The sequence below is a fragment of the Scyliorhinus canicula genome, chromosome 3, assembly GCF_902713615.1.
Source record: "Scyliorhinus canicula chromosome 3, sScyCan1.1, whole genome shotgun sequence".
NCBI lineage: Eukaryota > Metazoa > Chordata > Chondrichthyes > Carcharhiniformes > Scyliorhinidae > Scyliorhinus > Scyliorhinus canicula.
The window spans coordinates 245,309,361-245,324,441 of NC_052148.1; the positions used below are offsets into that span (position 1 = coordinate 245,309,361).

Sequence of the window (15,081 nt, forward strand, 5' to 3'; positions counted from 1 at the left end):
TGTCGACCGGCACGGCGCGATTCACGCCCCCGCCGAATCTCGGGGGGTGGAGAATTCGGGACCCGGCGGGGGGTCGGAGAATCCCGTCCCTGATGTCTCTTGTAAATACGATTACTTTGCAACACATTTGGTTCTCTTTTAACAATTCAGACTCATTTGTGGCCTACAAAATTGACCTTTCAATGAAGGGGATTAGCTGCTTTCTATCCACCCTGTCTATATCTCTCATAATCTTATGCACCTCAATCAGGTCCCCTCTCAGCCTTCTCTGCCCCAAATAAACCAAGCTGAGTTTATCCAGCTGGTCTTCATAGCTAAAATGCTCCATCCCAGGCGACATCCTGGTGAATCTCCTCTGCATCCTCTCGACTGCAATTAAATCCCTCCTATAGTGCGGTGACCAGAAATGCACACATTACTCCAGCTGTGGCCGAACCAAGTCCTGAACAGCTCAAACATAATCCCCCTGCTCTAGTAATCTATGCCACGGTTGATAAAGACAAGTGTCCAGCATGCCTTCTTAACAACCCGTCCTTCTGCCTTCAAGGATCTGTTGACAAGCAGCCCAAGATTCCTGAGCTTCTTAGCATCCTGCCATTCATTGACTACTCCCCTGTTGTGTTTCTCCTTCCAAAGTACATCATCCCACATTTTCAGGTGAAATTCCATCTGCCATTTACCTGCCCATCTGACTAATCCATCTATACCTTCCTGTAACCCAAGACCTCCTTCTTCATTGTAAACCACCTGACCAACTCCTGTCATCTGCAAACTTACTTATCAACTCCCCCACACTTTTGTCTATATCACTTATATACATCACAAAGACCAACAACGCATGTCCACCTTGGGCCGTCGCGGCATCTCCCTCAGGGTTTCTCCTCGACCTAATGGGCAGCTACGTCTTCAGGATGTGTATTGTCCCCTGCAAATGGGGTGCTGCTTCCAGCCTGCGTTGACACTGCTGCCTTCTCCTGTGGTTGGCCGCATGGGGTGTCACCAGCACCGTGAAGGCATCCTCTGCAGAATCGACAACACCAGCCATTCTTGTCTCAGTAAGGAATTGGAGGAGAGACTGACAATCAGTTTGGGCTTCCACACCGGGTCGCTCAATTTTCCCAAACTCCCCCGGCCTCACATATCCTACCTTCTCTCAGAGTACTATCCAGTGAGCCAGTTGTGCTGGAGACCCTCGCTCTGCACACTCACCCCAGTCACATCAGGAACCCCTGGACCCAACCCCTGCCGGGAACATTAGGGAGGCTGTGCTCAGGTGCCCTCCCCTCATCCACGTACTCACCCTTTGATCACGAAGATATCTCCAGTGCTGAAGCCCAGCTCTCTGGTGTTTGATTGTTAGCTGCTGCCTGTCTGATGCTGATGCTTCTAGAGTTCCGGCAAAATGTTCAGGCTTCAAGGTTTGACTGAAATGCAATGCAATAATCATTGTCGAAGACATGGCATGTGTACCCACGGGAATGCACTTGACAGCTGTGACGTGCTTACATAACTAACAAGGCCAATTCTTTGTTAGCAATAGCCTTCAGCTGTGAAGTTAGAGGCTGGTCACAGTCAGAGGAAGTTAAAGTGATCTTCAACATATAGTCAAGTACAGGGCTCTGTCCTGGAAGTATTTGGTCGAACACTCAGACAGCAGCTGCATTTGCCCTTTTAATGGGTACCCACAATATTTAAAGATGGCTTGAAGGCCTCACAGATGATAGGCCACGCAACCACCCCCTCCCAGCCCAGCGGCAACTCCCAACCTGAAATGCTTCAGCCCCCCCGACCAAACCCAAACCCCCCTGATGTGTCCCCCCCACCCACCTTGAGCAGTGGCCCTGAAGCTCCAGTGCCCCTGGGCTGCATGCCCGAAAATGGAAATAGCTACTCACTTCCTCAGATCCCCTCAGTAGCCATTGTGCCATCTTCACCTTTTTAAAAAGGATTACTAAACAACGCCTGCGTGATTTCTCATTGGGGAGCCTGTTAATTAGCGGGAGGCCATTACATTTGAATTCAATCTCGCTAATGAGATGGAAATTATTGCCAATTTGGGTTAATGATATGCCATATTTGGGCAAGATCTGGAACTCACCATCAGGAGCAGGTTGGTTAGATGGCAAACTGATTCGTGCGGATCTCTAGTTTGGCCTTTCCCACTATTCAACTGGCACGCCAGATTCACACTGGGTGCAACGCGGTGGTTAAATCACGACCCTCATCTCCGTGATGGCTACATCATCACAACTTCACTTTTTAATACACGCTTTTACTTATGATACTCTAAGCATTAAAGTAGAGCCCATCCAACCTCGCCTTACTCCCTTGAAACTCAACATGATGTGTCCCTATTGCATACACACTCTGTGTCCCCTCTCCCTACTGAATTAGTTTAAATCCCTCACAACAGCACCAGCAATCTCACATGCAAGGTTGCTCATCCCATTTTGGTTCAGGTGCAGACCGCCCTGTTTGTATAGGTCCCACCTTCCCCAGAAACAATCCCAGGGATCCAAGAATCTAAACCCCTCCCTCCTGAACCAACTCTTGAGCCATGCATTCACCTGCCCTGTTCTATTATTTCTGTACTTGCGAATACGCGGCACTGGGAGTAATCCAAAGATTACAACTTTTGAGGTCCTGCTCTTTAGTCTACTGCCTAGCTCCGTAAATTCTTGACGCAGCATCTCATCCCTCAATCAACCTATATCATTGGTACCAATGTGGATCATGACCTCTGTCTTCTGACCCTCCATCTTCAGGATGCTCTGCATCTAGAATCTAAGGAACAAAGACGGCATTCCTTAATTTTCCACATCAGCCTATCACTGGCTCTTTTGAATGAGATTGCCACCAATGGAGCACCAATTAGGGACAGCTTTATGAGTCTGGGCCTAAGATAAGTATTGCAAAATACAATTGAAAGACATCGGGTCCTTCACCTCATAGTTTAAAATCTATGCACCAATGTGGGGTGGGGAGGGAGGTGTTGGGAACATTTCTGGCTCATCCTGCCTACCTTGGGAGAAAGTGCTCGCAAGTGCGGGATCTCCATTGTTGGAGGAGGATGGAGGGTGCGGTCATGGACTGGAGTCACACCAGCGAATCTGGGGGCGGCACGATAGCACAGCGGTTAGCACTGTTGCCTCACACCTTCAGGGTCCCAGGTTTGATTCCTGGCTTGCGTCACTGTCTGTGCGGAGTTTGCATGTTCTCCCCGTGTCTGCGCGGGTTTCCTCCGGGTACTCCGGTTTCCTCCCACAGTCCAAATATGTGCAGGTTAGGTGGATTGGCTATGCTACATTGGTCTTGGTGTCCAAAAACGTTTGGTGGGGTTACTGGGTTGCAGGGATGGGGTGGAGGTGTGGACTAGAGTAGGGTGCTCTTTCCAAGGGTCGCTACAGGCTCGATGGACCAAATGGCCTTCTTCTGCACTGTAAATTCTATGATTCGTTGATAATGCACAGGCAGCCACAGGGGCTGGTGGATATGGAGGCAGACTGTGTCCCCATCAAAATAAAAACACAAAGGCCCTCCTGGCCTCACCCCCTCACATTCCCTTCACCCTCAAAACACACATGGCCAATGTCATCTCATACCCATCACCATCACCCATGGATCCTCGTGCTCCCTATGCTGCTCTACTCACCTCCATGTCCCCTCATACTCCCTATGACCCGCTATCCACCACTTATGGCTCTTCAGGCTCCTTATGACATGCTTGGCCCTACCACCCACCCAATCACCATGGGCCCTTCTCCCCCTATGCCAATCTATGATGCGTCCATGCCCACTGACTCACTGTACACTTTCTGGAACAAAAGAATCCAGTAGTGTATAGTGGCATGTGTTTAAAAAAAAAAGCTTTGTTTGATTTTTCAAAAATCTTCACCAAAAGTGTCAATCGCCAAGGCCCTTTGGATTTCTTAAAAACACAAAGCACAAACCTTTGAAACCACTTGTGTAAAAACAGTTGTGCATTTCACAGCACAGATCAGTGAGCATGAGCTGTCAATCAAACCAAGTTTCTTCTTGGCTGCAGCTGTTTCAACAAAATGTAATGGCTGTGTGGGTGTTTAGTTAAGCCTTATTACGTATGCTTGGCTGTTGGGCAAGACAGTCATTAGAATACTAGAACACATGCTATTGTGGGTGTGTGGAAGGGTAGAGCTTGGCATAGGGGACATGTGGGGCTATAGGGGCAAGTGGAAGGGCAGAGCTCAGTATGGAAGGTATGAGGGATGGATGGCGGTATAGTGTGGCAAGGGGAGCCAGAGAGGGACCTTTTGAACTTTCAAAAATAAATATTTTAATTTTCGCTGCACAAAGAAAGAAAACAACAAAACAACCCCAACAATATAAAATCGAAAACATAGAACAAAAATGAAAATAAACCCACCTCATTTCTCTTCCCCCCCCCCCCTTAGCATTCAACGGCAATCAACTCCCGAAAGTGCATAATAAACAAAACCCAATAACTGTAGAACCCCTACTTCACCACCCCCCCAGCTCCTCAAGGGTCAAAACCTCCAGCAGGTCCCTCCACCACGCTGAGGCGCAGAGCAGAGAAGCTGACCTCCACCCCAACAAGACCCGCCTATGAGCGATCAGTGAGGTAAAGGCTTAGACGTTTGCCCCCGCACCCGCCTGCAACTCGGGCCAGTTCGATACCCTGAAAATGACTTCCCAGGGGACCGGGCTCCATATCCATATGCAACAACCCCCCCTGCGCCCCCCCCCCCCCCCCCCACCCCGAGATAGTGCTAAATATCTCCCGCCAATACCTTTCTAGCTTCAGGCAGGACCAAAGCATGTGAACATCGTTTGCGGGGCCCTCTCAAATTGCTCACAAACATCCTCCATCCCCTCAAACAGCCAGCTCATCCTTGATTTTGTGAGGTGCGCCCTGCACACCACCTTCAATTGTAACAGCCCCAACCTCGTGCAGACTAGGATTCCCGATGCCTCTGAGCCATGACTCTTTAATATCATGGCTGGAATCCATGTAAATTGCAGAGGACTAGGGAATGCCTATTTCTACAATGGAGCTGGCCAGGTTGGGTTTTGGTAAAAAGTAGCTTTCACCCTTTAAACAACTTCCAAAAATCAGACAACCCGGGAATGTGGTCAGGAATTGCAGAATCGAGACCCGGCCATCATTTTTAAAGGACTCCCAAAGTAACCTGACAACAGGAATCCAGGCCATCCAGTCCAATCCCATTTTCTAATTCATGGTCCTGTCTTGTAGGTTGAGGAGGCACTTGAAGTACATATTCAAGTGTTCTTAAAACATGATGAGGGTTTCTGACCCTACCACCTTTCCAGACTGTGAGTTCCAGCCCTCGCCAAAGTGGAGTGAAAATATTTCTGCTTATTCTTCTCTAATCCTTCCACCAATTATTTTAATACTATTTCCCCTGAATTTTGATCAATCTACGAATGGAAAATGTTCTTCCTACCCACTAATATCTAGGCCCTGTATAATGCTATAGACCTCAATTAACCCCCCCCCCCCCCCCACCTCAGGTTCCTGTTTCAAACTAGCCCAGCCTATCCAACCTTTCCTCAGAGCTAGAATTCTCCATTCCTGGCAACTTCCTCATAAATCTTTTTGGTGTCTTTTCCAGTGAGATCATATCCATCCTCTAATCAGAACTGTACACAATACCCTAGCTGTAATCTAACTAGTGTTTTTGATTAGCCTCTAGACTCTTATAGTCTCGGCCTCATCGAATAAAAGAGTGGATACCTATAGCTTCTTGACCACCTTATCAACCTATCCTGCTGCTTTCAGGGATCTGTAGATATACTTTCCTTGGTCTCTTTGGTTCTTCTATATTCTCAAAATCCATTTGTATTCCATTACCTTGTTTGTTTCAAGCATTCCCACACACATCTCCAGATTGAATTCCATTTGCCATTTTTCTGTCAACCTGACCAGTTAATTAATGTCTTTTTTTTTCCAGGAAGTATTTTATTGAAGCATTTGTAATTTTCACAATTTAACATGTTAACATTTCTAAAACAACCGTGCGGGTCGACGCACAAAATACCCCCGAAAAGAACAACAAACAATAAACCACATTTCCCCACTTCTCCCACCCTGTCCCCAGTTACCCGTATATTAAACTCCCTGTCCTTATTTAACATGACCCTGCCTCCTGTTCACCCCCCCCCCCACCTTTTCCCTTTCCCTCCGTTACTGCTGACGTTCAATTTTTGTTAAAGAAATCGATGAACGGCTGCCAACTCCGGGCGAATCCCTGTATTGATCCTCTCAGAGTGAACATCATTTTCTCCAGACTGAGAAGCCCTTCCATATCACTGACCCACCCTCCTGACGTAGGAGGCTCTGAGTCCCTCCATCTCGGCAAGATCCATCTCCGGGCCACCAGGGACGAGAAGGCCAGGATATCGGCCTCCCCCCCCCCCCCCCCCCCGCCCCTTTGCCCCGAATCCTCCGGCTCCCCAAATATTGCCAATTCTGGACTCTGAGTTACCCTACCTTCCAGGACTTCTGACACAACATCAGAAAATCCCTGCCAGAATTTCCTCAGTTTCGGACATGCCCAAAACATATAAACATGGTTGGCCGGACTACCCCCACACCGTCCATATCTGTCCTCCACCTCCTCGAAGAACCTATTTATCCGGGCTACCGTTATGTGGGCCCTTTGGACTACCTTGAACTGAATCAAGCTAAGTCTAGCACAGACGAGGAATTTTCAAGGCTTTTTCCCACAGTTGTTTCCAGCTCCCATCCAAGCTCCTCTTCCCACTTCCTCTTCACCTCTCTGGTAGGGGTCCCTTCCCACTCTAACAATTCCCTGTATATCCCTGAAACCTTCCCACCTCCAACCCCTGTTTTTGACAGCACTTTATCCTGTAGTCCCCTCAGGGGAAGGCGAGGAAAGCTTGGGACCTGCCTCCGTACAAAGTTCCGCACTTGAAGGTACCAAAACCCATTCCCACCGGCAAATCAAACTCCTCTAATGTCTCCAAGGTCGGAAAGCCCTCCTAAATTAATAGACCCCCAAACTTCTCAATCCCTGCCCGCTGCCATACCTTAAAGCCCCCATCCAGCCCCCCCTGCACAAACCAGTGATTTTCACAGATCAATGACCACACTGATGCCCCCTTCAGTCTCATATGCTGCCTCCATTGCCCCCACACACTCAGGGATTCCACCACCACCGGACTAGTAGAATACCGAGCCGATGAGAACGACAGGGCGGCCGTCAGTAAACAGTTAATTAATATCGACTTGCATCTGTAGATTTCTTCTTAATTATCAACCACATGGCAAATTTTTATATCATCTGCAAATTTCTTTAACATGCCACCGACACTTGTGACTTAATATAGTGTTATAAACAAGGGAGAGAGGCAAAACTGGACTCCTTTATTTTTCTCACTGTTTGTCCATAAACAGAGGTGTTTTAATTTTTGAAATAGGCTGTAACATGTTTCCGCTAATCCTCTGTTTGTGAGAGCAAGTTTTTAAAGGGACTTGCCGCATACTCTCTTTCAGGTTAGATATAGTAAAGTTTATTCACACTTTCAAACCCCGGGAATAGTTGCAACCATATACACACACACACACACACACACACACACAATTACACAATTACACAATTGGAAGATAGGTAAAAGGAGATTTTGTAACTGAATAACTTAAAAGAAAAAGCTTCAAAAGTACACATATCAGATCACAGATTGCCAGAGTCCAGAAAGTTAGAGTGCAGTGAGAGTTCCTTCTTGGAAGAGCTACAGTTCAGCAAGCTGAAGCAGTGTTTTGCAGAATTTAAAAAAAGTTGATGGTGACGTAATGGGACGCGGTTGATACACAGAGACTTTGCTTGCCCTGAAGATGATGGCGGGAATCTTCCAGAGAAAAGGGTTTTGAGGACTTTGACTTGTTGGTCAGCCTGAAGTCCTGCTCAGATGTCTGAAGGTGAGCGTTTAAACAGCAGGTTGTGTAACATTTAAACCTTTGAATGGCCAGAAGCTTAGGTCATGTGATACCCATTAATTAGTCAGTTTCAGGCTACCAAGCAGTTTCTATGCTTCTGATCAAAATCCATTGTGCACCTTAGGAGATAGTCAGTGGCTTTCAGAAGCTATGCAGGTATAACATGCTTTGCTGGTTTCCCATTTGTTATGGGACAGGCTGGGAAAACAAATTGACAGTAATGTGTCCTCACAATGCGAGGTGTGAGATTTTACACAGATGAGGTTTAGATTTTGCCCTGTTGGCCAAAAACTGCACCAAACCTGTGAATCATGTGACCAGTAGCAGCCATCTTCTGGTTCAATAATGTCTACTTTGAAATAAGCCACTAGGTATGGTTGGATTTTCACAGTTTATGATCTCTTTCATGTCCTAGAGAGATGACAATATCATGAACAGCAAGGGACCCAGTGCTAAGCGCTGCAAAACACCATTGGAAACAACTTTACATCACCATTACTTGATAGAATTCTTCATTAGGATGGGTAATGCAGTGATCCAATCCAAAAATAGTTTCCTAAATCTAAACAAAGGAACCTACAAAGGTATGAGGGGTGAGTTGGCTATGATTAGTTGGGGAACTTCAGAATAATAATATAATATTTATGATTGTCACAAGTAGGCTTACATTAACACTGCAATGTAGTTACTGTGAAAAGCCCCTAGTCGCCACACGCCAGCGCCTATTCGGGTACACTGAGGGAGAATTCAGAATGTCCAATTCATCTACCAAGCACTTCTTTAGGGACTTTTGGGAGGAAACTGGAGCACCCGGAGGAAGCCCACGCAGACACGGGGAGAACATGCAGACTCCACTCAGACAGTGACCCAAGTTGGGAATCGAACCTGGGACCCTGGCGCTATGAAGCAACAATGCTAACCACTGTGCTACCATGTTAAAATGCATGACGATGGATAGGCAATGACTGATATTGAAGGAATAGATGTATGCACTGTCGCAGTTATACATTCCTTTCTGACACAAAAAGGAAATAGCAAAGCAATTAAACAACTACTTTAGTTTTGTCATCACAGATGAAAACACAAATTACTTCCCAGAAATGGTAGGTACTAATGATTGAGTGAGAAGGAGGAATTGAAGGAATCAGTATGACTAAAAAAAAGTACTGGAGAAATTATTGGGACTGTTAATCTACATTGGCACTAACGACATAGGTAGGAAAGGGGACAAGGATGTCAGGCAGGCCTTTAGGGAGCTAGGATGGAAGCTCAGAGCGAGAACAAACAGTGTTGTTATCTCTGGGTTGTTGCCGGTGCCACGTGATAGTGAGACGAGGAATAGGGAGAGAGAGCAATTAAACACGTGGCTACAGGGATGGTGCAGGCGGGAGGGATTCAGATTTCTGGATAACTGGGGCTCTTTCTGGGGAAGGTGGGACCTCTATAAACAGGATGGTCTACATCTGAACCTGAGGGGCACCAATATCCTGGGGGGAAGATTTGTTAGTGCTCTTTGGGGGGGTTTAAACTAATTCAGCAGGGGCATGGGAACCTGGATTATAGTTTTGGGGTACGGGAGATTGAGAGTATAGAGGTCAGGAGCACAGATTTGACTTCGCAGGAGGGTGCCAGTGTTCAAGTAGGTGGTTTGAAGTGTGTCTACTTCAATGCCAGGAGTATACGAAATAAGGTAGGGGAACTGGCAGCATGGGTTGGTACCTGGGACTTCGATGTTGTGGCCATTTCAGAGACATGGATAGAGCAGGGACAGGAATGGTTGTTGCAGGTCCCGGGGTTTAGGTGTTTTAGTAAGCTCAGAGAAGGGGGCAAAAGAGGGGGAGGTGTGGCGCTGCTAGTCAAGGACAGTATTACGGTGGCGGAAAGGATACTAGATGGAGACTCTTCTTCCGAGGTAGTATGGGCTGAGGTTAGAAACAGGAAAGGAGAGGTCACCCTGTTGGGAGTTTTCTATAGGCCACCTAATAGTTCTAGGGATGTAGAGGAAAGGATGGCGAAGATGATTCTGGAAAAGAGCGAAAGTAACAGGGTAGTTGTTATGGGAGACTTTAACTTTCCAAATATTGACTGGGAAAGATATAGTTTGAGTACATTAGATGGGTCGTTCTTAGTACAATGTGTGCAGGAGGGTTTCCTGACACAATATGTTGACAGGCCAACAAGAGGCGAGGCCACATTGGATTTGGTTTTGGGTAATGAACCAGGCCAGGTGTTAGATCTGGAGGGAGGTGAGCACTTTGGAAACAGTGACCACAATTCAGTGACCTTTATGTTAGTGATGGAAAGGGATAAGTATACCCCGCAGGGCAAGAGTTATAGCTGGGGGAAGGGCAATTATGATGCCATTAGACATGACTTAGGATGTGTAGGTTGGAGAAGTAGGCTGCAAGGGTTGGGCACACTGGATATGTGGAGCTTGTTCAAGGAACAGCTATTGCGTGTTCTTGATAAGTACGTACCAGTCAGGCAGGGGGGAAGGGGTAGAGCGAGGCAACCGTGGTTTACCAAAGAAGTGGAATCTCTTGTTAAGAGGAAGAAGGAGGCCTATGTGAAGATGAGGCGTGAAGTTTCAGTTGGGGCGCTTGAGAGTTACAAGGAAGCGAGGAAGGATCTGAAGAGAGAGCTAAGACGAGCAAGGAGGGGACATGAGAAGTCTTTGGCAGGTAGGATCAAGGAAAACCCAAAAGCTTTCTATAGGTATGTCAGGAATAAAATAATGACTAGGGTAAAAGTAGGGCCAGTCAAGGACAGTGGTGGGAAGTTGTGTGTGGAGGCTGAGGAGATAAGCGAGATACTAAATGAATACTTTTCGTCAGTATTCACTCAGGAAAAAGATAATGTTGTAGAGGAGAATGCTGAGACCCAGGCTATTAGAATAGATGGCATTGAGGTGCGTAGGGAAGAAGTGTTGGCAATTCTGGACAAGGTGAAAATAGATAAGTCCCCGGGGCCTGATGGGATTTATCCTAGGATTCTCTGGGAAGCCAGGGAAGAGATTGCTGAGCCTTTGGCTTTGATTTTTATGTCATCATTGGCTACAGGAATAGTGCCAGAGGACTGGAGGATAGCAAATGTGGTCCCTTTGTTCAAGAAGGGAGTAGAGATAACCCCGGTAACTATAGGCCGGTGAGCCTCACGTCTGTTGTGGGTAAAGTCTTGAGAGGATTATAAGAGATACGATTTATAATCATCTAGATAGGAATAATATGATTAGGGATAGTCAGCATGGTTTTGTGAAGGGTAGGTCATGCCTCACAAACCTTATCGAGTTCTTTGAGAAGGTGACTGAACAGGTAGACGAGGGTAGAGCAGTTGATGTGGTGTATATGGATTTCAGTAAAGCATTTGATAAGGTTCCCCACGGTCGTCTATTGCAGAAAATACGGAGGCTGGGGATTGAGGGTGATTTAGAGATGTGGATCAGAAATTGGCTAGTTGAAAGAAGACAGAGGGTGGTGGTTGATGGAAAATGTTCAGAATGGAGTTCAGTTATGAGTGGCGTACCACAAGGATCTGTTCTGGGGCCGTTTCTGTTTGTCATTTTTATAAATGACCTAGAGGAGGGCACAGAAGGTTGGGTGAGTAAATTTGCAGATGACACTAAAGTCGGTGGAGTTGTAGACAGTGTGGAAGGATGTTGCAGGTTACAGAGGGACATAGATAAGCTGCAGAGCTGGGCTGAGAGGTGGCAAATGGAGTTTAATGTAGAGAAGTGTGAGGTGATTCACTTTGGAAAGAAAAACAGGAATGCGGAATATTTGGCTAATGGTAAAATTCTTGGCAGTGTGGATGAGCAGAGGGATCTCGGTGTCCATGTACATAGATCCCTGAAAGTTGCCACCCAGGTTGATAGGGTTGTGAAGAAGGCCTATGGTGTGTTGGCCTTTATTGGTAGAGGGATTGAGTTCCGGAGCCATGAGGTCATGTTGCAGCTGTACAAAACTCTGGTACGACCGCATTTGGAGTATTGCGTACAGTTCTGGTCGCCTCATTATAGGAAGGACGTGGAAGCTTTGGAACGGGTGCAGAGGAGATTTACCAGGATGTTGCCTGGTATGGAGGGAAAATCTTATGAGGAAAGGCTGATGGACTTGAGGTTGTTCTCGTTAGAGAGAAGAAGGTTAAGAGGTGACTTAATAGAGGCATACAAAATGATCAGAGGGTTAGATAGGGTGGACAGTGAGAGCCTTCTCCCATGGATGGAGGTGGCTAGCACGAGGGGACATAGCCTTAAATTGAGGGGTAATAGATATAGGACAGACGTCAGAGGTAGGTTTTTTTACGCAAAGAGTGGTGAGGCCGTGGAATGCCCTACCTGCAACAGTAGTGAACTCGCCAACATTGAGGGCATTTAAAAGTTTATTGGATAAGCATATGGATGATAATGGCATAGTGTAGGTTAGATGGCCTTTAGTTTTTGACTTCCCATGTCGGTGCAACATCGTGGGCTGAAGGGCCTGTACTGCGCTGTATCGTTCTATGTTCTATTCCAGGGTATTAAAGGGAATGTAAAAGGGCATTTTTTTCTCATTTGCCAAAATTCTAAAGATTATGGAACAGTCCCAGCAGATTGGACAGTGGTAATTGTAACCATTCAAACAAGAGAGGGAGAAAACAGGGAATTACAGATGACTTTGCTTCACATCGGTAGTATGGAAAATGCTAGAGTCCATTAGAAAGGATGTGAAGGGCACTTAGAAAATATCAAAGGGATTAGACAAAGTGAACAAGGATTTATAAAAGGGAAATAATGTTTGATAAACCTGCTGGAGGTTTGAGGACACAACTAGCAAAATAGATATAGGAGAACCAGCGAATATGAAGTATTTGGATTTTCAGAAAGATTTTGATCATGCCCCACATAAGAGGTTAGAGTGCAAAGTTAAAACATATGGGATTGGGGGTAATATATTGGCATGGATTGAGAATTGGTTAGCAGGCATAAAACAGATAGTAGGAATGATATACACCAATGATTTGGATGAGGGAACCAAATGTAATATTTTCAAATTTGCTGATGACACAAAATGTGATGGGAATGTGACTGGTGAGGAAGATGTCCAGAGGCTCAAGGTGATTTAGACAAGTTAAGTGAGTGGGCAAATACATGGCAAAGCAGTATAATGAGGATAAATGTGAAGTTATCCACTTTGATAGGAAAAACAGATGGTAGAGTATTATTTAAATGGTAATAGATTGGGAAATGTTAATGTACAAAAGGGTCCAAGAGTCCTTGTGCATTGGTTACTGTAAACAAGCTGCAGCAAGGATTAGGAAGGCAAATGCTATGTTGGCCTTCATTGCAAGAGGACTTGTGTGAGACCACACGTGGAGTCATTTGTATTCTGTGCCTCAGAAATATATACTTGCTATGGAGTATCAAGGTTCATCACTGTTTCCTGGGATGACAGGATTGTTGGAGAAGGAGTGCTTGGGTCAACCAGTCCTGTATTCACTGGCGTTTAGAATAATGAATAGAAATCTCATTGAAACATATAAAATTCTGGCAGCACCGGACAGACTTGATGCAGGGATGATATTTTCTCCGGCTGAGAGAGGGTGTAGAACAAAGGGTCACATTCTCAGGATACAGGGCAGTCCATTTAGGACTGAGATGAGGAGAAACGTCTTCAATCAGAGGGTGGTGAACCTGTGGAATTCTCTACCACGGTGGAGGCGAAGTCACTGAATATATAAATCCCAAATTAGGTTCACTTCCATTGACCCCACAAATTTTGGCAGGGTAAGCTCTTGAGGGAAATGCAACTGCCAGGCTAGCCGTCCACAGATATTGGGAGCTTATATATTTTAATGTGATTTATAAGTAATCAACATCCTGCACGTATCAAGGGTACTATTAGATGGAATTGAAAAAGGGAGTTTTTAAATCCTCTCAGCAGACATAGGTGGAATCTCCTCCAGGTGCAATCAGTGATTATACCCACCAGTTACTGATCTTTATTTTTACTGTATTTTTACACATCAATGGCTTAACTGGTCCCACATATGAAATGGCCATATCAATTTTAAATCATTAGTGTTAATCTAACAGGGGTTTCTGTAGTGTAGTGGTTATCACATTCGCTTCACACACGAAAGGTCCCCGGTTCAAAACAGGGCAGAAACATCAAAACATTTGGGCAGCACGGTAGCATTGTGGATAGCACAATCGCTTCACAGCTCCAGGGTCCCAGGTTCGATTCCGGCTTGGGTCACTGTCTGTGCAGAGTCTGCACATCCTCCCCGTGTGTGCGTGGGTTTCCTCCGGGTGCTCCGGTTTCCTCCCACAGTCCAAAGATGTGCAGTTTAGGTGGATTGGCCATGATAAATTGCCCTTAAGTGTCGAAAATTGCCCTTAGTGTTGGGTGGGGTTGCTGGGTTGTGGGGATAGGGTGGAGTTGTTGGCCTTGGGTAGGGTGCTCTTTCCAAGAGCCGGTGCAGACTCGATGGGCTGAATGGCCTACTTCTGCACTGTAAATTCTATAATTCTACCTCCTAGTACAAATTTCCAATTAACATTCCCTATCTAACATTTTACCTGAGGCGGGCAAGGTCTAGTGCGGCCTACCCCAGCTGAGGCCCTCAAATGCCCATTTACTGGCCCCTAGCTTTCCACCCAGCCTCAATTTTGAGCCTAGCATCTGCCTCACCAGGCCGCTTTTCACATCAGGTACGTTCTCCAGCCAATTAACGCCCGTCGGAGCATGAAATTGCCGGAGGGCTGTTGTGATTGGCAGGGATGTGTACCCCCTTTCACCTGAAAGTTCCTAAACTTTTGCAGAGATCACTTCAGTCAATATTTTCCATGTAGTGTAAATCGGGATTAAAAAGCTGCCGCACTTTAATTGGTGAGAAATATTGCTGGTATTCATAACACCCTTTAATCTGGGCTACCCCTTAAAATGTAATTTCCTCACTTTCATAAATCTGTTAAGGCCATTTGAATCTATTGCTAATTTCCTGAAGGTGGTTTTCATCCTAAAACAATTGGTAATTTCCTCACCCGAGAAGCAGTCCAAACTTCCTGCGCAATTCCCACGGAGCCAGTGCACTGGAACTTCAAAAGCGCCTCAACCTCATCTTGGGTC

The 15,081-nt window shown here is 46.1% G+C and overlaps 1 non-coding gene across 1 annotated transcript; it reads left to right on the forward strand.

The window, feature by feature from the left end:
* The first annotated feature begins 14,047 nt into the window (after positions 1–14,047).
* On the forward strand, positions 14,048–14,120 carry trnav-cac. The gene has a single exon. It is a non-coding gene; the product is annotated as a tRNA-Val (tRNA).
* The last annotated feature ends 961 nt before the right edge of the window (positions 14,121–15,081 follow it).